Source organism: Apodemus sylvaticus, chromosome 3 (assembly GCF_947179515.1).
Source record: "Apodemus sylvaticus chromosome 3, mApoSyl1.1, whole genome shotgun sequence".
Taxonomy (NCBI): Eukaryota; Metazoa; Chordata; class Mammalia; order Rodentia; family Muridae; genus Apodemus; species Apodemus sylvaticus.
The window spans coordinates 114,958,731-114,981,821 of NC_067474.1; the positions used below are offsets into that span (position 1 = coordinate 114,958,731).

The window sequence follows — 23,091 nt, forward strand, 5'->3', positions numbered from 1 at the left end:
GGCTGCGACACAATTACTTCTCATCATTTTCTGCAAATGAGTTCGTTTTGCGGTCCCTAAGTTACACCTGACCATCTCAGGACTCTGGGATATGCTAGTCAGAGCAAAGTAACTCAGCTAATAAAATGTAGAGCCAGAATTTTGTGCTTCAGTACCCACTGTAAGCTATTTCTGTTATGTTCTGATTCCTTAGATTAATTGCAGTGGTTGATTCTGTGACTTAGCATATTTAGAACTTTGTGTCTTGCATTAGTTTGATCTTAAGAAATTTGTATTTTCTTTTTAAAGCAGGAAAATGATGTTAAACAGAACCCTGGAAAACAAAACAATCGCTTGTTGTTTTGTGAGTGTAGTACGCTACCTCTTTTTACAAGTTTAATCAGTTCAGATCTTGTTTTAAAGAAAATACAGACAGAATTTGTATCTTCTCATTTCTCCAAGCTTCTTAGAAGTCAGCATTCCTATTTTTCCCATTATGTCATTTTACATGTGTGTGCTGTTTTCTTGAGTGTCCCTTGTTTTCCTCCAAATAATAGCGCCAGAGGTAGACTCAGCCCATTACCCTCTCTGGACTCTTTTCCTGTGGTAGTAAGCACTGGATAAGACAATTAATTATATGCACTTCTCCCTTAGATACTAATAGTCGAGTGAGAGAAAGAACCTGAATGAAGAGGGCACATGATAGGTAAATGGGCAATGCACTTCTGACAGCTCAGTGGGGATGGCAGCTCTGAGTATTATAGGATGGAGGAGAAAGAGCAAGCAAAGGAACCCATCTGCCCATTGCCCTTCATCTCTTCCCTGCACAAATGAACATCAGTATCCATTTTCTCATACAATTTTTTCCGATTTTTTTTCAAACAGTGTTTCCTTCTTCAGAGTTAGGTTTCTACTCTTGGCATTCTAGGAGATATAATTGCCCCAAGTATGTGCCCAAAGCTTTAGTTAATGAGGCTTATAATAAGCATTGATATCACTAAGTGGCATATATTGCTCTCATGGTTTACCACAGAATGAGCTTTGTTGTCAACATTAATCATATTGATATAATAATAAAATGTAGCAACAATTCCCAATGATTATAGAGTAGCTTCCACATACCAGATAGCATAAATAGCACCTTATACAAATGACATATTCCTACTGGTTTCCAGGAAGCTAGGACTTAGAGGCACTGAACATCTCTGTTCATATCTGCTGCTTGTGATAAAATAACCTGACCAAATGCAGCTTAAAGGAGGAGGGCTTGATCTTAGCTCACAGTTCCAGGTTACAGTCCATTGCTGGGGGGACAGCATAACCTTAGGAGCTCAAGACAGCTAGCTGGTCACATCACACTCACGGTCATGAGCAGAGAGCACCAATATGCACATACTCAGTTGTGTGCTTGTGCTCTGCTTTATTGTTTAGGATCCTCAGCCTAGGGAATGGTGCTGCCCACAAGTGGACTGGGTCTTTTCACACCAGTTAATTTAATTAAAATACTGCACAGATCTGTTCAGAGACCAGCCCAACGTAAATAAGCCATCATTGGGACTTTTGTTCCCAGGTGATAGGTTGTGCCAAGTTGACAACAGATAGGAACAGTGTGTTTGGTTCCACTGCTTTTGGGTCTATTTTGAGGCAGATCATAGATTAGGGAGAGAACAGTGGAACCAAGCATCATGTTGGCCAGGAAGCTAACAGAGGGGAAAGGCCTACATTATCCACTCAAGGACATGCCTCAGTGACTTAAAGTCAACCCACTAGACCATGCTTCTTAGAGTTTTCACTATCTCCGAGTTAATACCATAGACTGGGACAAAGCCTTTAACACATGACCTTTGGAGAACATTTAAAATCTAGACCAGAGCCGGGAACATTCTTTGGCTAATTTTGCAGTTTTCTTCTACTTTTAAAATTGTATACCTTGGGAATTCTTGGCATGTCCTTGACATGAGTTTAATGGAAACAGACTCACAAATCCTCCCTTTTCCATCATTTTATGAAAAAAGATTTATTATAAAACTCTTACTGAGATTATTACAAATTGTCATTAAATCATGTCATGCATTGTTCTCCTGTCGTATTTGTAAAAGTCCAGAGGGCACTGCTTTGGGGATGTCTCCTCTAATAAACGTTGACTTGGTTCTGGACAATAGGAGCAGTGTTTTTCAACCAAAGTCTGAGCTGTCTGGGGAGAGAAAGAAAAATATGCCAGAGTTGTCACTGGATTCTGGAAGCAGAGGGATGGGGTACTTAGCCTCACTGTCCTGTTGACATTCCATGCTGAAGGTGGGTCCCTATAGACTGCTCCCTCAGCGTCAGCTCCTGGGGCAGGCAGCCAACATCCTGAAGCAACTGCCATTTTCCTGGGGTGATTCATGTGTGAAAGTGTCTCCCCCAGAAGAATGTGGGCCATCACGACCTTCCCAGAGTGCAGCTCCTATCATCCCAGAAGTGTTTGTTCATGTAAATGCATCCCAGTTGGGAAGTTTAAGGATGTGAAGGATGGTTGTCCCATCCCAATGCATAACCCTTCGGGTCTGCAGTATCTCATATTTGGCTACATTCATTTTAGTGCTTAAGAGAACTGGGCCTTACATGTGAGTTGATGTGCGATCCGCTATTACTTCACAGATAAATTTAGAATGGCCATGAATCTCTGTCTCACAACCCAGATGGTTTAGTTCAGCCTTCCTATCATCCATTGTGAAGCCTTGAGTTTGGGCATCAGAAATATATGTCCTTATCCATATATGTGGTGCTGGCGATATGGGTAGTGTTCAGATCTATGTGATTCAATTCTTCTCTACTCTTAGTCCCCTCCCCTTGTTAGATGAGAGGTGACAATACAGAATCAACTGTCAGGAACATTCAAACAGAGTCCTTTATCCTGGGCTTCTTTACTCAGGAAAAACAGACATTCACCCCTTATATTTTTATTATGCAGCATACATTGTTTCTGAGAATGATTTGGGGAGGGAATGATGATTTTGTTTTTTGTGCAAGACAGAAATATCCTCAAAATGTGAATGTGAAGTTGATGTTTCTTGGGGATCATGCTTGATCTCACATGTGTTTAACAGACATGACCCAGAAAGAAAAGTGAATCACACACTCATCAGTATTTTTGTGGCAAGAGTAGGACCAGATCAGCCCTAACTGCACAGCTTCTCAGGGGTACTCTGAACTGCCATGGAACCAGACCAAAGCACCAATCCCATCAGGTTCAGAGGAGGTTATCAAGGCAGGATTAGCTTGGCTACAGTCCCATGGAAACCTCAAGGTATAATGGGACAAACAGGTAACAAACATTCTTTGCTCTCAATTTTAAAAACAAGGGTGAAAAATTCCAAGGGGTTTATTTAAAAACCTATTCTGTATGGTGTTATCATTTATTAATAGTTTAAAAGTTTACTGTCTTTAGTTGGGGTGGGGTGGGGTTATGTGCCCATGAGTGTGTGTGCCCTTGGAGGCCAGAGGCGTTGGTTGGGTAGACTTAGGACAGAAGTTACAGGCAGTTTGAGATACAGAAGGTGGGTTCTGGAAGTGGAACTCTGGGTCCTCTAGAAAAGCATTAAGTGCTCTGAACCATGGTGCTACCGATCCGGTCCCATCTCTCTAAAGTTTAAATGGAACCTAGTGTGTACTGTGATGGTGCAAAATACTGTGATAATGCAGAGTCCTGTGGTAGTGCAGAGCACTGTGGTGGTGTACAGTACTATAATGGAGTGAGTACTGTGATGGTGCAGAGTACTGTGAGGGTGTTAGTACTGTGGTGGTGTGAACACTGTGATGGAATGAGTGATAGTGTTAGTACTATAATGGTGTGAGCACTGTCATGGTGTGAGCACTGTGATGGTGTGAGTACTGTGGGGTGTAAATACTGTGATGGAGTGAGTACTGTGAGGGTGTGAGTACTGTGGGGTGTAAATACTGTGATGGAGTGAGTACTGTGAGGGTATGAGTACTGTGAGGGTATGAGTACTGAGATGGTGTTAGTACTGCGATGGTGTAAAGCACTATGATAATGTAAGCACTGTAATGGAGTGAGTACTGTGATGGTGTCAGTATTGTGATGGTGTAGAGTACTGTGATGGTGTGAGCACTGTGATGGTGTCAGTATTGTGATGGAATGAGTACTGTGATGGTACAGAGTACTGTGATGGTGTGAATACCATAAAGGTGTGACCACTGTGGCAGTGTGAGTACTGTGATGGTATAGAGTACTGTGATGGTGTGAATACCATGAAGGTGTGAGTACTGTGATGGAATGATCACTGTGATGGTGTGAGTATATGATGGTGTGAGTACTGTTAGGGTATAAATATTGTGATGGAGTGAGTATTGTGAGGGTGTGAGTACTGTGAGGGTATGAGTACTGAGATGGTGTTAGTACTGTGATGGTGTGAGCACTATGATGGTGTGAGTACTGTGCTGGTGTTAGTACTGTGATGGTGTGAGCATTGTGATAGAGTGAGTATTGTGATGGTGTGAGTACTGTGATGATGTTAGTGCTATGATGGTGTAAGAACTGTGATGGTGTGAGTTTTGTGATGGAGTGAGTACTATGATGGTGTAAGCACTGTGATGGTATGAGTACTGTGATGGTGTGAGCACAGTAGTTGTATAGGATTTTTGTGGGGTTTGAAGTTATTGTATTTATGGGGTTGCTAGGAAACCTAATTGAATTTACTCAGTAGTACCTGAGGGACACCTAATTGGATTTCAATTGATTAGTTCAAAGTCTAACCCACAGGAATCCAGAGGCTTGTCAGTTTGTTTGAGATCCTCCGGCTGTATCTAGGGAAAGGAATGAGACTCTCCCCTCGCACATTCCAGCCTTAAGCCATTGTTACTTTAACATTAAATATCTATACACAAAAGGACAGTAACTCTGTGTAGGCAGCCCTTAGAGAAAATGTAAGTTGTGCTGGAATTCTTGCTTCTCATCTGGTTAGAGGCTTCAGTCATGCTGTGGGGTAAAAAAACTCCTCTTCCTTCCCCATCCTCTTCCCTGTTCCTCTAGCCTGTGTCCGCATTTAAACCACCCTCCATGTGCTTAATGTACCTTATCTCATGTAACCCACGTGGCAGTCTGAGGCAGCAGATACTACATCTGAAAAAGAGTGTCTGAGGAGACAAGTGAGAGAATAAGGGTTTGAACCCAGTTCTTCCCTCTGCTTCGTGGCTGCTCCAATTACCAAGTGCACGTCTTTTGAATCACTGTCATCTCTCAGCACTGATGATGTCATCAGCCTGGCTGGGGCACTGTCCAAGCATGGACAGTGGCTGGCTCATAGGTTACTTCTTGAGGGACTTCTAAGTTTCACCCAGAAATTCTGGCTGGAAATTTGATTCAGTCGCTGAAAGCACTGAAATACAGTGTTCGTTTTCGTGCACAATTTGCTTTTTCGTTTTCTTTTATTATCCTGACATTTACTGTAAATCACCTTCTCCCATCAGTCCTGGGGGTTCTGATTATGTTCCTGGGGTTCTGCTAAGAGCAAGGGCAGTAAATTACTGCCACTTTGTTTGAAAATTTTTTTAGCCACAGTACATTAGCTGCTTTTGTTTGCTTTTCCACTGGCGGTATGCACACTTCTGTTTCAGAATTTGTGTTTCTTCAATGTCTCATTTGTGAATAATGTAGCTGGCAAGATGGAATGATCGCAGGAAAAAATATGAAAGTGGGTGTCCTGTTTGTCGTCTGCAAGATCTTAAAGCATCTGTCACTAAAATGAGTTATGGAGTCTTGCTCTCTCTTTCCCATGGGGGTGAATATGCATGTGTATGCCTGGGCATGGGCATGTGCATGTGCACACACACACACACACACATACACACACACACACACACATGCATGCACACACACCAACCACAAACATTTATTCTCTGCACTCTCCTTTTTTCCCCAAGCTTTCCATTTTACCCTCTTTCCCCTAAAGCAGATACTAAATGACCAATACAAGGCTTACTGTGGAGCAAATAGGAAGAGATGCCCTCTTCAGGCTTCCCTGGGTAGTTTTGTTTATTTGGAAGAATCATAGATAGAAGGTCAGGGGAAATGTTTTAATGTAAGTTTGTGTTCCAAATTTCCTGACATTTTTACTAACTAACTAACTAACTAACTAACTAACTAGCTAGCTAACTAAGCTCTTTAAAGGGCAACAAATGAGACTAAATGAAACCAAGACACTAAAACATTGTCAAAATTTCAACAACAGCTGATTCTCTTGATCCAATAACAGGGCCCTAAGGCATCTTTCTGTAAGGTGACATAAAAACTCCTTGACTCCCTAATCCAACTGGACCATCCCCAAATAAAAGCAACTTCAAGTGTGATGTGGTGACCCCAGTGGCATTTTGTAGTTGGCATCTAGTTCAGTGGAGACGGGTTTATATCTTTTGATTAAAGTGGAAAGAAAGGAGGCCTAGCCTGTGCTAGCAACCCAGGGCTGCAGACTTCACTTGAGCTTGTGTGACTTTGAATGCTCCTAAGTCCCAAAGAGACTAAAAGAACACAGTTCTATGAAGAGCTCTGAAACATTTGAAAACTAAATGGTTGTCCCAATTGCCCCAATTCCCAATGGTTTACCCTGATTTCTAAAGTGGTTTTAGAAAATAACTTAGTGTGTTTGAAGAGCAAGCAGGCATTAGTTTTCTGTCTTTACTGATAAGCCTATTAAAATCATGAATATGCGTTATAAGACTTTATACTCAATATCATTCAGGGAGGCTCTCCGCCTATATAACACTCCCCTACCTTCTGATGGCTGCTCCTTTGACTCATCGTGGAGAACTTCCAGCAGCAGTGATTGTATTTCATAGTCTTGCCCAACTGTTGAGAGTTATTGGCCAGACTGAGGGCACCTGACCCAGGAGGAACCAATCTGATTATCTGTTCTAGAAATGTAAATTTCACTCTCAGCAACAGTCTTTTAGTGTTTGTTAGATGCATGTATGTATGTATGTATGTATGTATGTATGTATGTATGTATGTGTGATTGTTTACCATGTGTATAGAGGGAAAACAAGGCTGTTTTACAAGAAGAAAGATTCATATAAAATTGGAATTCAGAGCTAAAAAAAAGTTTTGAGTTCTTCCTTTCTCTCGAGGCTTAGTCAGAGTCCTTGGCAGTGTTCTATGAGAACCTCTTGAGCCTTTGTTAAAGCCTCTGTCTGTAACGTCTGCCCTGCCTCCTCCTCTTCCTCAGCCTTGTTAGCTCCTATTATGTTCTATCACAGGTCTCAGAAGGACAGGTTGTCAGTGCCCAATGTATACTTAGAAAGATTCCAAATAGCACATAAATTTATACTAACTCTTTGGTACACTGGAAGGTTGGAGTTGAGAACAAACCGTAGATAGCTTAATTTTATCATCTCATGTAATAGCTGAAGAAACTGAAGACAATAGGTGTAAAGAAAGTGCTCTGGGACAGGCTGTCTTCCTGTGAGTGACTGGAACATTCCAACTGGGGGACTCCTCTCCTTCGCTATCTAGCACACAGTCTAATAGGACATGTCTTTTGAATATATCTACAATTCTAGAAAGTTAACTTCACTCTTTAGAATCTAGAATGGACTCTGTGCATCAGAGACCTATTGTTAGCTAACAAACACACTGTGTATTATTACCACCTCCCTTGGTTCTTTTGAGCATTAGCCAGTGTCAGTTGAATGTTTCTCGCTCAGGGTTTCCTCTGTGGCTGTGACTCCTGAATGTTTCATTATTCATATGTCTGGTGACCAGACTAAGAGGACTGTCAGCTGGGGTCTAGACAGAGCAGATGGAGCTCCCAAAACTCTTTCTTTCTGTAGTAGACTCTGGGTATCTGATAGTTGAAGGTCCCCAAAATATTTACCCCAAGCTTATTCTAACTTGACCCCTGAGTTCACTTGTCCAGAATCATTTTGGCTTCAGGGGTATACAAGAAAAGTCTTGTCTGCTAGAAGGAATGTCAGTAAATTTTCAGGCCTGTTTTACATCTATACTTCCATTCACCATCTATGTGTGATAGGAAGGAGGTGAACCCCATGTTCACTGCAAAGAGCATTTATTTTGACTTGGAAGTGCTCCCTCATTTCCAAACGACTACTAGTTTCAGGCTTTAATGACAGTGACATACACTGCACCTGACTCATTTTGTGGTGTTTTCAAGGAAAATGGCCCCATAGGCTCATAGGGAGTAGCACCATTAGGAGGTGTGGCCTTGCTGGAGTAGGTGTGGCCATGGAGGAGGAAGTATGTCCCTAGGGATGGGCTTTGAGGTTTCAAATGCACAGGCCTGACCCAGTGATTTGTTCTCTCCCTGATGCCTGAAGATCCAGATTAGAACCCTCAGCTAACTCTCCAGTACCCTGTCTTCCTGTAGGCTGCCCTGTTTTCTACTATGATAAACTATAAGCCAGCCCTGATTGAATTTTTTCCTTTATAAGTGTTACCATGGTCATGGTGTCTCTTCAAAACAATGGAAACCCTAATTAACACACTTCTTTTATCCACTAACTCCTAGAGTTCTATCTGGCATCAATAGTGAGGACTGAGTCTGGAAAAGTGGTTTAATTTGTCATACAACTCGATGCTAAGAACTGAATAGTCTGCAAAAGTAGACAGAAAATAGGCTTGGGCCCTACCAAAAAAGAGTAAAAGAAGCTTCCAGAAACATAACCTGAAGAAATATTGCAAAGGAGGAAGAGAAAGTTTTAAGCATAAAGATGCATGTTAAGGTATATCTAAAGACTGGAGAGATGGCTCAGTGGTTAAGAACGTTTACTGCTTTTCCAGAGAACCTGAGTTTGGTTCCCAGTGTCCATGCCAGGTGGTTGGCAACTTTGTGCATGTTTAACTCCAAGAGGATTTGGTGCTTCTGGTTTGTGAGGGCACTTGAATTCACATGCAAGCACTTACTTACAGACATATACCCCTAAAAAATTAAAATAGAGCTGTTTACATGTGTAAAACTTACTAGTAAGACAGGAATCTAACCACTCCTTGAGGGAAATCCACTTGAGGGGTCTGCATCTACTTTCCCCTGGATGTATGTGGTCATATGTACTGGGGAGGAAGAAACATGGACCCCAAATGAGGACAGCTGCCAATGCCTTTCCATCCATCCATTTATCTGTCCATCCATTCATCCATCCATCCATTTATCTGTCCATCCATTCATCCATCCATCCATTCATCTGTCCATCCATCCATTTATCTATCCATCCATCCATCTATCCATCCATCCATCCATCCATCCATCCATCCATCCATCCGTCCGTCTGTCCATCCATCCATCCATCCGTCCATCTGTCTATCCATCCATCCATCCGTCCGTCCATCCATCCATCCATTTATCTGTCCATCCATTTATCCATCCATCCATCCATCCATCCATCCGTCCGTCCGTCCATCCATCCGTCCACCCGTCTATCCATCCATCCATCATCCGTCCGTCCATCCATCCATCCATTTATCTGTCCATCCATCCATCCATTCATCTGTCCATCCATTTATCCATTCATCCATCCATCCATCCATCCATCCATCCATCCATCTATCCATCCATCCATCCATCTATCCATCCATCCAGTATAAGGCAACCAAGCAAACTCCTGCTGTATGTGACACATGCTGGAAGCTGGAAATGTAGTCAGAGGAACATTCCCAGCTGATGGTCATCCTGGTCAGGTGAGCTTCCTGGGGTTCTGCTTAGCTTTGTGTTTTAGCTGCTGGTAGCCAGCCAGAGGATTGCACTCAGCATCTCTTCTAGTCTTCTGTTAGCCTTGGCAGGACCTATTTGTCCCACCTCCTTACCTGGTGCCTTTATCCATAGCCCTCCCTCAAGCAGTGCTTATTGGTTCCCAGTGAGTCCTATCCACTCTGGACTATTTATTACACCTCTGGGGGTTCACTTAGCCTTCCTTAACCCATGGGGCACCATGTCTCCAGCACTCCAAGCAGAGTGAACTAACTGGAAAGGCATCCAGGAACAAAGTTGGGAGCTTCTGTAATCACATCTTCTAAGAATGATCCCCTGTTTAAAAGTAGAGGTGTGGTGTGGACAAGCTAGTTATTGAGACCACATTGTAAACTCGTATCAGGGCTGGCTGCTGGGGTGGTTGGCCTGTAAGCTGTTAGTTGTCTTCACAACTTCACTGGAACACAGGGTTGATATGTATCAAGTAGGGACGTACCACATGACACACCTGCCATGCTGGCAATCCTGCATGAAGAGGGACTCCTCGCCAAAAGTGTCACTGGAGTTCCTTCAGAGAATCAATGGAGAGGGTGCTACGGGATAAGGCGGAGGTTGACAAGGCTTCCCTCTGTCTTGTGTGTCCTGTTCTCCTTCACAGTTGCACAGTTTCTGCCCCTACCCCATCTCAACTGGTTCCTCCCTCTTCTCCCAGGCCAGACATGCTCACTTTCTGAGCACAGAGTGGTTCTTTCCACCCTTTTCCCTTATTCTGATCATTTTTATTGGTTTCTACTTTTTATTTAATCCATGTCTCTTGTCCTTTGCTTGATGAAAAGCTTAGTACTGCTTGGTCTCTCTATTACAGTGGTTCTCAACCTCATTCAACATACTTTATGTTGTGGTAGCCCCATAAAATAATCTTCTTTGCTATGTCATAACTGTGATTTTGCTACTGTTATGAAATGTCATATTAATATTTATGGTTTCTGATGGTCTTAGGCAAACCCAATAAAAGGGTCATCCCAACCCCCCCAAAAGGTCAAGACCCAGAGGTTGAGAACCACTACACTGTTCCTCCCCAGTAAGCCTGCCCACTCCATCCCCCTCTCTCCCAAACCCTTCAACAGTCAGCATCTTGACCTCCCACCTGGTTCTGAAGCTCACCGTGGCCTGTTCTTTCCTATCAGTTCCCTGTAGTCCCTTCTCCTCTCCTTTTTCCTCAAAGATCTAAAGGATAGAGCTCATATCACTTCCCGTATTAGAAACTCCATAGGTGCTAAATATGGCTTCCTTTGAAGACCCTTTTGACACCATAAAATGGGTCACTTCACTCTCTAAGGGCTTTGACCACCCTGCATGGTTCATATCATACTTTGTCACTATACTATGCTTACTTGCTTGGCTCTAACCAGGATAAGAACTGTTGACCACACAGGCTCTTAATTCATCATGTTCAGATGGTTATGGGACATTTTACCCAGCTGATTTAGTAATTTTTGTTTGCTTGAAAACAAAAAATTTCTTGCTATCATAACAAGAAAGACTTAACTCAGGCTCTGAAGTTCAGTGTTCAGTTGATCTTTCTTTCTTTCTTCCTTCCTTCCTTCCTTCCTTCCTTCCTTCCTTCCTTCCTTCCTTTCTTTCTTTCTTCCTTTCTTTCTTTCTTTCTTTCTTTCTTTCTTTCTTCTTACTTTTTGCTGCTATGAAATTAGTATTATAGTTTGTTCCTTTGATGTGTACATTCATGGTCATGTGTGTATGGATGCACTTGCCTTTTTTTCAGGCTCATGTGGATGCCAAAGGTTGACATCGAGATGTCTTTCTCAATTGCTTTTCTACCTTACTATTTTAGATGGTCTCTTGCTGAACCTGGAGCTTGCTATTTCAGCTAAACCAACTGGCGACTGGCCAGCAAATCCCAAGATCCTTGTATTTCCAGCCCAGAACTGGGGTTTCAGACACATGTGAGCATTCCCAGTCCTTTCTATGGGTTCTGTGCACAGCAAACACATTAGACACTGATCCATCACCCCAACTACTCTCCTAGTTTTTAATCTCTAGATGGCTAAGTGTTTGTTCTTGGTTTGGTTCAGGGGTTGGCAAAATCTCTGGAGAAGAAATGACAAATTTGTTGAAGAATTTGCTTCAAATTTCGAAGGCCAAACCACCTCATTCATAAGAGAGACCATTCAGGTGGCATATGCTTAACAAAGAGACCTGAGATATGGCCAAGTCAGCAGATTCTTTAGGAATGAGAAGCAAGTAGGGATGCTCAGGAGGGAGGGCTAGTCCGCGCGCGCTCACTCGCAGTGCCAGAAGTTTACATTCTTTGAAAACCTGAAAGCAGATTGTCAATCTCAGTGGATTCAGTTGGAATATTGACTGACACCTAAAGGGATTCAGATCCTGTTCAATCAAGATAGACTGGAAAACTGAGATGCTCTAACCATCCCCATAGGAATGGAAATTCACTGGCCAGAATGACACATTTTTTTGTTTTGAAAACCACCCAGCTCCACATGGGGCCATGAGCTGCTGGAGAATGTGTTACAGTGGGGTAGGCTGCTGCCTCAGGTTGACCAGGGTAACAAAACAACACACTGTCTTCAAGCAAGACCCTAGATGCGTTCTGGTTGTGCCTTGCTCAGGGTTCTTGGACAGAAAGCACATGTGGCCTTGGCATGGCAGAGACACAGCCATAGGCTTGCAGAGAGGACTACACTCCAGGCTGATGCCGGAGCAGGCCTTCTGTTCAAGGTACTCAAATCACAGGACTGACTTACGATGTGTTCTGTTTACATTGGCCTAGAGCCCAAGCCAGAAATGTATTTCAGGCATGGCCTTCTAGATACTATCTCTAGTCATTTAGAGGTTCGTTACACAGAGCCACTCATCCTGTCCTGCTCCGGTTAAGGTCTGTCAGCATTTTTCAAAGGTTTATAATTCAACCCTAATGGAGGAGATTGCCACTTTCAGAGCTCAGCTTGGCATGTAGGGCCTACACCCAGAAGTCTAAAACTTTGGGGGCCCCCAGGGCTTTGACTCCCCTACCATTTGTAAGTTGGACTCTTACTGGAAGATAGTGAGCCATTGTAGTATCTTGTGGTTTTATTAGCTTTATTTTGGTGTTTGAAAGGCTAAGAAAAAATGGCAGACATGAGGATCCAGGCGTATGTGTGTATTTTAATAACCATTTTAAAGTTAGTTGGGTGGGAAAGGTCAGAGACAAGAGTGTCAACATTTCTCCAAGACTCAGGAAGCAGCTCTCAAGCCCACAGCCTGTGTTCAAACTTTCAGTTGGAGAGTTTAGTTGTATATTAAAATAACAATCTGAGGGATAACCATGTTCCGGCTTGTGAGATCTGAATGTTCTTATTTTTTTTTAATTTAAATGAAATATTGTACCTAGTAAGCATGATGGATAAAACAATACCCCTCTCTATAAATGCCCAGTGGTGCTGGAGAGGTGGCTCAGTGGTGAAAGTACTTGCCAAGCCAGGGGAACGACCAGAGTTTGACACCCACAATCCAGAAAAATTCCATGGCAGGAGTGTTGGCTAGCTTGTAACTCTAGCCTCAGAAGGCAGAGATAGGTCATCCTGAAGCAAGCTGGCAATGGAGGCTGCCCATATCGATGAGCTCTGGTTTTGATTGAGAGACCTTGCCTCAGTGAGTAAAGGAAGATTTTCAGTATCAAGCTCAGGCCTCCACATGCACTTGAACACTATAGACACACACACACACACACAGACACACACACACACACACACAGACACACACATACACACACACACATACACATACACGGACACACACACATACACACATATATACACACAGACATACACACATACACACATACATACACACATACATACACACACACACACAGGACACACACACACACAGGACACACACACATACACACACACACACACACACAGACACACAGACACACAGACACACAGACACACATATGAACATCACACACATATACACATGTGTGAGAAGGAAAAATTACTCACCCCGAAAAGAGATAAACTCAATTGGATATTGCAGCTCCAAGGTCTACTGTCTGTTCAGGTTGTTGTAAGTCTAGTTCGCCATTGGGTGACTTTCAAACAATAGATGTTCCTTTGTCATGGTGATCTGGAAGGCTAAGACCAGGGTATAGCCACCTCCAGCCCTAGAGTGGTCCCTCACCCTAGCTTGTATGTCACCATCTTCTTCTTGTCCTTTTATGGTGGGTGAGGCAGGGGATCCTTTCTCTCTTTCATGAAGATACAAATCTCATTCACGAGGGCTACACCCTCATGGCCTAACCACCTCCCAAGGCCTAACCACCTGATGCCAGCACACTAGGATAGGAGTCCTACATGTGACTCTCAGGAGGACACAGGCATTCAGTTCATAACACTCCCAAAAGTTCATAACTAGAAGACAAACTATTGCATTTGCTGACTGCACATGACCTGTGAGAGACGCTGCTCCAACTAAGGAGTAACCACCACCCAGGGAGAGGGCTACAGCCTGTAGTGTGGGAAGATGTCACTGGTGGCCTCTACATCAGTTAGCAGTGGCCAAAGTTCATGATGGCAAGAAAGTGTAAAAGTCAGGTTGGATGGGAAGCAGGTGACATGGACAGGAGGGTCCTGATAGCAGGAAGTTCCTATCACTCCTATCAGAGGAAGAAAAACCATCTCTGAAACCCATGAATATGGTTTAAAGCAGGGCAGGAGCTGCCACACATCCCAGGCTGGGCTGAAGATAAAGGGAGTTGTAAATATGCAGAGCCTGAGGAAGTTAGCAGGAGCCACCACGCTCCTCCTCTCACCTCCACCCACCAAAACCAGACCCAAAATGTTCTAAACTCTTGCATCTGGACATTGTGATTCTGCACAGATATTAACTATAATAGTGGGGGTCAGGGGGAATCAGTTTCCTGGGTGCCAAAGAGTCCATTTTAATACAACTGTCCTACCTACGGGGAACACCCATCTCCTTAAAGCAATTCTCTAGCCCCTTTGAGCTGCCTAAATTTGCTGCACTCAGGCAAAACGGATAACCATCATCTCCCTATCCTGGTGATGTAGGGTCTGGGTCTAGGAATGCTTTTAAAACTTTGTGTGTTTTCTCTTTTCTGATGTGCATGCCCTTCCCTGTCTTATCGGCCATTTGTTAGCTTTGGTCCAGTGGACAGATGCTCTTCAATTCCAAGAGTCACCTGGAGATCTTCTGTCCCAGCATCCCTTGATCCACCATATTTATGTTCCCAAGCAAATGTGAGCGGCAGGGCAGAGCGTCCTCTTCCATTCCTCTGGCCAGCAGCAGCTTTTGTTCAGGCAGAGGTGTTTAACTACATCTTACCTACTTTGTACCTGGGCTGAAACTTCCCACATGGAGAATCCAGATGGGATTCCAAATAGGGATCTGGTTTGACTCTGTTGTGGGAATTTTGGTGTGAACTATAGAGATCATGGTGGAATCAGGTAATTTTTGGGCTTAGTAGAAAGCTAGGCAGGACTCTCTGGCCAGAAAGTGGTGTCTATTTTACTATGTTCTTCCTATTAACTACTCAAGAGAATTGTATGAGTCCATTTTGCTCCTGTTGAGGCTACCTTGGATCAATTAGATTATAACCTCAGGTGGTAGAACTCACCTGCCAATTTTTGAATGCTTTTCATGTTTACCAAATTATACCCTCACAATTCTCTTGTAAATTGTCACTGGCCCATTTTACAGCTGAAAAAACTGAGGTTCAGAGAAATTGAGTGACAACAAGAAAGAGGCGGTACTTAGATAAGGAGCCAAACTCTCCCACTCCGAGGCCCCTGTTTCAACAGTTCCTTGTGAATGGTTCTCTGGAGTTTGATTTTCATCTCTCCTGCCATCCACTTCGGCACTTTCTGCTCCACCTGCTCAGGTCCATCCCTGTTCCATTTCCCAAGAAACCGCCCATGGGTATTCGGAAGTCCCTTTTGCTATTTCGTCTGATATTTATTGAACACAACTTCTGGCTCCAACTCAAGAATGTGCAAGCTGATTTAGATTATGCACTGCATTGAGTTTATTAAGATAAAAACAATTTTCCTAGATAGTGAGTCAGAAGCATTTATGGTGAAGTGTGCAGAAAGCGGCTGCAGGTTGATGGCGCGGGCCGTGTGTGTGCTCAGCCAGCGCGATGACCTCACTGGGTTTGGCAGCCGCCCTTGAGGTTGAGCTAAGCATTTCATTTCATCTTGGGAACCCCTCCCTCTTCTACAGGGGAGGCTTGGGCTTTGGCTGGAACCTCTTCTGATGCTGAGGCCTGGTCCTGATGGTGACCCGCTTCCAAGCCATGGGTAGGTTGCCGTGGAGAAGAGCTGGGAAACATCTCATATCTCAGTCTCTCTCACCTGTCAGAATGTGAGCATAACTCTTGGCCTTGCCTTCCCCGAGGAGAGGTGGGCGGGCACTTGAAAATGAAGCCATAAATGCTGGGAGGGATTTGTGGACCTGTGGATGTGACATCTTGTCAAGCAGTTGGTGATAAATGGACTGTCTCCAGAGCTAGTTTGGCTGAAAGTCCCTAGAGCCTTTCATTTACTTAATCAACCCACGTTTATTAAATACCTGTGAAATTCTCAGTAACACGGGCAAGGCCAGGAGGAGGACGGAACGGAAAGAAGGAAATGGAGCCTCAACTCCCAGAGAACCCATAAAACCCCTCCTTTTCCTTGCACTTCACTTTTTAGGTTGATTAAGTCTCCAGTGAAAGGTACCTTGGCTGCCTGCACAGCCCTGTCCTCCATCCAGTCACAGAGTACGTTAGTGTTGGCTTATTTACTTGCAGAGCCAGTGAGGACTGCCGTGGGCCGGATGGGTTCGGAGCATAGAGAACATCTTGAATCCTGAAAAAGTCTGGGACAGAATGGGGGTGGGGGTGTATGTGAAAATCGACTGATGCCTGGAAATGAAAGCCTTGAGTTCTGGCTTTTGCCATTATCTGGCTGTGTGACTTTGGACAATTGTTTAGCCTCTCTGTGCCTCAGCTTCTTTATCTCTGAAATGAGGATAATTATAATATCTGGCTTATAGGATTATTTCGAGTTTAAAAAGGTCCGTGTGTGTAGTGCTCTAAATATTGCAATGCCTTGTAGGTGTTAAAAAACATGGTTGTCACTTTCTACAGGGAATGAGGAATGAGCGACACTAGAAGGCGTGACAGTGTTTTTCCTACACTATTAAAAAAAAGGACATAAAAATTGGCAACCCCATATTTTGCCTGGTCTTGGCAGTCACTTAGAGTGGATCGCCCATGACTTCCATCTGCTGGTGTAGATCAGGACCTCTTAAACTCTCCGTCCTTTTCACTCCAGAAAGTTTGATGTGACCCTGTGTATGTTAGTAAGTAGAATATGTATACAGGTTAGACACTGACTGATAATAAACTATAAAGAAATTTACCTTAAAATAATCTCTGCTAACAGGTAATTTTATCATTGGCTAAAGATAAAAACAAATTTTCTTATAGTGAGATGAGATGGGTGTGCTTATTTATTTATAGACGAAGAATTTCGTCTTGGCTGGAAAATTGATGCTGCAGGATGAAAAGATGCTTCACAGATGATTGAGATTTTGATTCTATAATAATCAGTGTTGACTTGATTAAATATGTACCACAAAACAGTAGAGGCCATTTCAGAAATTGCTGGAGATTTTGTCCTAACTCCAAGCTAAAACTCATTGAACAATTTCTTTTTGATTGTTTTTCTAGACAAAACTCAGTTGATCAATACAAACAGCAGTTTTTTTATGCATAGTGTAGTGGGTTGAATGAAAAGGGAACTAACAGGCTCATACATCTGAGTGCTTAGTCACAGGGAGTTTGAATTAGGAGGATGAAGTCTTGTTGGAGGAAATGTGTCACTGGGGGGGGGGGGTGGGCTTTGAAAAGACCCAGTCTCAGTCTCTCTCTGTCTCTCTGTCTCTCTGTCTCTCTCTCTCTCTCTCTCTTCCCCCTCTCTCTGTCTCTCTGTCTCTGTCTCTCTCTCTCTGTCCTCTCTGACTCTGTCTGTCCCTTTCAGTGGGTCAGGATGTAGCTCTCAGATACTGCTTCAATACCACCAAACTCCCACATGAAACTGTAAGCAAGCCACAATTAATTCACTTTCAGAATTAAGAGTTGCCTTGGTCACAATGTTTCTTTACAGCAACAGAACCATGACTTAAGACAGAATATATTTATTTTAATATAGTATTATTATTCTTTGAGAATGTCAATAGCTGCTCAGCTAGCAGTAGGAGCTCATAAGCTATTTACTGCTGCATGCTGAAGTGTTGACTGGGTTGATCCTGTGCAGGTCTCACACAGGTAACCATGGCAATTGTGAGCTTTTGAATGCAATGGTCCTATCAGATGCTGTTTAGTTCTGGCCCTCTCAGAACTTTGGCTCTTAAGATCTTTCTTCGTAACTTTGTAAGAGGGGGTTTGTATAGGGAGATAGGGTAATAGTCTTCCTCGAGTGCGAACCTCACAAGGGACAGTAACAACCACCTGGCAAGTTCTATCCATGGGTACAACAGCAGTGCCATAAACAATACAGAGATAGCCAATCTCTTTCTGCTTATATTTAAGGCACATTCCACAGACCAAACCACATATCTGGTGCTTTTACTTTGGCTCAGATCTTGCAGCTCGGGAACTCAGGGCACCAGGAGTAAGCTTACTATCATTACTTTGCTAAATTAACATAGTATGGAAAGACCTTCTAAATACGTATATGCCTGTGGATCAGTGCTGCCCTCAGTCCTCATCAGAGCGGCGTCTTTGTACAGAGGACAGCAGCTAATACAGACAGCTGTTCACAGAGAAGACAGCAAGTGTCAGTGGACAGCTCTGTCATAAATGGCACACTTATATCCCGAAAGTTTTCAGAACAGCATTCTAACATAAAACAGTCCAAAGGCATACTAAATTGATACTTACACACTGAGGAATGACACTAGGAAATTATTAAAAGACTTTGGTGTGTGTAACCAAACCATCACATTTCAATTAGAGCAGAAAACTTTGCCTATGTAGGAAGAGCTTTGCAGTGCATGTATCTGATAGTCTTGTTTAGGAGCTGCAGTTTTCAGGGGGCCGTTATTGGAGCTATATGGTGTGCTGGCATGCACAATGCAGAGTGCATGCTGTGTGCTCAGAAACAAGGCTGCAGAGAGCTTTCCCAATGTGTCATGACAAGGGCTGCCAGAAACACCTCTGCTTCGTTTTAGGATTGATTTTAAATTAACTTTTGGCCATTACATGTTCAGACACTTATTACTCTTGCCAATTTTTTTATGATCCCTTCATTCAGTTACTTGACCCCATATGTCATGCGTGTTCTTGTAGCCACTCCCTGCTCTCTAAACCATTGCCTTGAGAGTCTGCCAAGAGACCCTCCCAGAAGATGAGGCTATACAGGCAAGGAAGGGCATCTGGGAAGTGTGATAAGAGGACACTGGGTCAGATTGTCCTCCATCAATACAATGCCCCTTAACCCACTGGATGCTGAAACAAGAGGCAGCTCTGTACTCTTACATCAAAGAATACACCAGCAGCAAGTTAGAATGGTGTCACTTTCACTAGTATATCTTTAGAATATAGTTTTTGTCAAGACATTTATATTAATGACTAGGTTATTTTAGTTTTCAACAAATTAAACATATTGCAAAAGAAGAAAAAAATCTCTCTGGAGTCCTTGATATTCTGAACAGTATGTAAGGACCCTGAGAACAAGAGATTTGAATTTTCTGATTTCTTTTTATTTTATTTTATTTTATTTTATTTTATTTTATTTTATTTTATATTTTAGATGAGTGCATTTTATGATTAAATGCATCTCTCATTCTCACAACATCCCCCAGCTCCTCTGTGTGAGACCTTCTGCCCTAGAGCATACATTTTAAAGCTGAACTTATTTGTATTAAATCTTAACTTTTGCTTGCTGTAATCATTGCTATCTTGTGGTCCTGGACACCTCTCTTATCTCTCTGTGTCTTAAGTATCTCAAGAGTAGAATGCACAGAACAATGTCTGCCGGGATAGTAAGTAGCAGGTAGGTCGCCTTTGTTCTCATAGCTTAGGTTTGCCCAGAAGCACAGAGATAGAGGTGGAGTTAGTGCAACTGGATTGTTTTCCTTTCTCAAGGCCAGCCACAACCACCTGCTAGTCACCTAACATCTCAGCCTTGCTAGTCTAGGGAAGAAGGGGAAAAAAATGAGACATGTCCCATTGTCCAAGCTTGCATTGTCAGAGGCTCTGGCGCCAGTCACCAAAGTGCTACATCCAGGGAAAGGTATAGAAGCCAAGTGGTATAGTCTAGTATTCAAGTTCAGCATTGGCTTTGTGTCTATCCTAGGGAAACATACATTGCCCTAAGCAGAGAAAACTCTAAGGGCCCAGATAATAGATAAGAAAATCAAATCCCTGAAGAGGTTGTTCTGTTCCCATGACAACTCAGTCCTCAGGGCTATTAGTGGCAGAACTAGCCCTTGATCCTATGGTCTCAGCAACTTCTCCTCCAGCCACTTACAAATAGTCTGCAGCAGTAACCACAAGCATGGTGTGCATAGCCCAGAGGTAGTCACTTAGCATGACACAGGAAGCCACAGAAAGTTCTCAGAAGAAAATAGACCACATAGAGGGCTTGTTAAGAGAGTCAGAGGGAAGGCTGGTAAGATGGTTCAGTGGCTAAAGGTACCTGTTGTCAAACCAGATGACCAGAGTTTGATTTGTGAAACCCATATGCTGAGACAGGCTCCACTTTCACACACAAACACACACACACACACACACACACACACACAAAGATAGAGTGGTATGGCATGCTTTATCATTTTATGCCTGACAGAGTGTCTTTGTGTTGATGGTTGAGGCCCCATCCTGACAACTTCTGTTCTTGGCTGAGCTGAGTGACAGAGCATTTACCAGCTTTGTGCCTTGACTGAGGTAGCTACACAGTCACAAACAAATCTATATGTTATCTGATTAGTGAACACAGAGATGCATTTAGGTTCTTTTGGTCTCTCTGGAGAAGCACTGACCACATGATGTGGCCCCCTAGTGCTTTCACAGAGAGGTGATCTATTGTAGATAGATCTATTTACCAAATAGCATGTAGAACAGTCAGACATAAGCTTTGCTTCCCAGAAAAACTGATAACTGAAACACCAGCTTCAGCCCAGACCTCTTCCCAGACACTTCTACATGGAGCTGAGGAAGGGCTTGGCCAACCATCACTGTGTGTGTCCAGCCTCAGTGGGCTCTGCTGTCCATGGAGGTCATGGAGTAGAAGGGCTAAGACGGGGAGCTAGAGGGCTAGGACTTGTGCCCATCATAGCAATAAGCCTTGGGCAACTCAGTTGACTTCTGTGACTCTAGATTTCTCCCCAGGAAGCAGGTGATCACGTTCCTTCTTTGAAGAGATAGGGGGAACACTGCAGCAAAACCCTGGCAGGCAGACTTTACTATAGTCTGTGTTTGCTGCTGTTGGACTTCATAGTGTTGGCTAAGCCTGAGACTTGAAGGCTGTGGTTGCTGGTACACTGGAAACCCAGCTAATGAACAGAGGCTAGTTAGCTACCTTCTGGACCATACTTCCTTCTCCGATGTGAACTGTGATTAATATGCCTTTCTTACTTCTTACTCAGACATTACAGGACTTATACATACAGGGGAGGTAGTGGAAGGGAAGATCTGTGAAGATCCTCTCACTGAAGTCACTGTTCTAGAACCTAGGACAACACCATAAGTTAACATTTTGATCCTTGGGTTTCAGCAAACCTTGGCTTAAGAACTACACTTGTGTCGATCAACTTAATTTTAATCTTCTTTAGCAGTTTCCCAGGTGGGACCCTATTTACTATTTCATTTTCTTAGTTAGTCATACTAATGTACAAAGAGCTTAAGTATCTTGCCCTAGGTTATACAGATAAGCATGGGAGCAGAGTGAACACCTGAATATGCAAACCCAGCCAATCAAATTACAGAACCTAGGAGAATATCCGCTGCCAGGCTTGTATGTAGGGTTGCTTTTCCAAGTTTCTGTCTATAAAGAGTGTATCATAATCCACTGAGGGTGTTAAGCCATGGTACCCCATGGAGCTGTTAATTAGACCTTTCTACCTTCCGGGCATCTCTCAAACATCTTAGGAACACATGTGCCTATACCCATCTGCAGTCACACCCATGGACCAAGGATGGATGAATCCATAGATACATAACTTATAGATGGCTTATAGAAACATGCTCCAAGATAGAGATCAGAATATGCATATAAAAAATTAAGGCTCTAGCACAGTCCCTGATGGACTTCTGATCCCATTGGAGAGAGTATTGCCAGCTTGAGATAAAAGGTATATGATATGGTTGGAGCAAGAGCAAATGGTGAACTTTGTCCTACTACAGATATGATCATAAGCTATTCAGGTGGGCACTATGGCCCTGTGAGGCTGCAGAGACATTAGAAGCACACGCTGCACCAATCTTCCTGTGCAAACTTTTAGAAAAATAATCATTTATTTTTATGAGTCCCTTTTATAGGCTTTTTGGGTAATTAAATTATCCAGTTAAATATCTCAAGAAACAAAACGTTATTTCCCAATAAAGTTCCATTAAATTCAACAAATTTACTGTGTTCTGTGGTGTCCAACATAGTAGTAGCTACTGGCCATAGGCAGTAATTTCAGCTTACACAGTCAGCTAGGGTCCTGTTTCAAGGCTTAACCACGGGACCTCGAGAGGTGGCTGGAATCTCGGGGGGGGGGGGGGGTGCTAAGGATCCTCTTCCTCCTCTTCTTTGACTCCAGGTTTTAGGCTCTCTTGTGGTTAATCAGGTTGCTCTAATGAAGATGGCAATGACTGTTATGGTCAGTGCATAGAATTCTACAGGGGCTAGGGAAGGGCAGAGAGAGGAGAGCATGCCTGTCAGGGAATAACCTACCCCAGAATGGTACTCTTGGCAAGTGAAACCAAAAAAAAAAGTCATGTCGATGAACAGCAGCCTTCAAATATTGAACTTAAAATTTTAAAATGATGTATTATCTGTAACTGAATTTTACAATATTAATTGTTTCCTAAACACTATTTATTGTTTTCTAAGTACTATTGGAGAGCAAGCTTAAAGAAAACTTATTTCATTAAGAATTTTAGTGTAACATATCTCAAAAGAAGCCAGATGCAAATGCAACCACCTTATCGTCCCACCTATGTGAAAGTCTGGCATCAGCAAGATTGCTTCTATGATGATAGAAATCAGAACAACGGTTGCCTGGGGGAGGGGTGGGAGGCAAGGTTTGGGAGCTGGGACTGACTACAAAGGATTTGGGAACCGTTTCTGGGGTGTTGATGTTTTCTCTCTGGATAGGACACTGGTTACACAGGTGTACACGT

At 43.1% G+C, this 23,091-nt stretch overlaps 1 protein-coding gene across 1 annotated transcript in view; it reads left to right on the forward strand.

Moving 5' to 3' along the window:
• Ror1 (receptor tyrosine kinase like orphan receptor 1) overlaps positions 1-23,091 on the forward strand; it is a 350,403-nt gene that overhangs the window by 214,488 nt on the left and 112,824 nt on the right. The gene's annotated exons all lie outside the window — the stretch shown is intronic.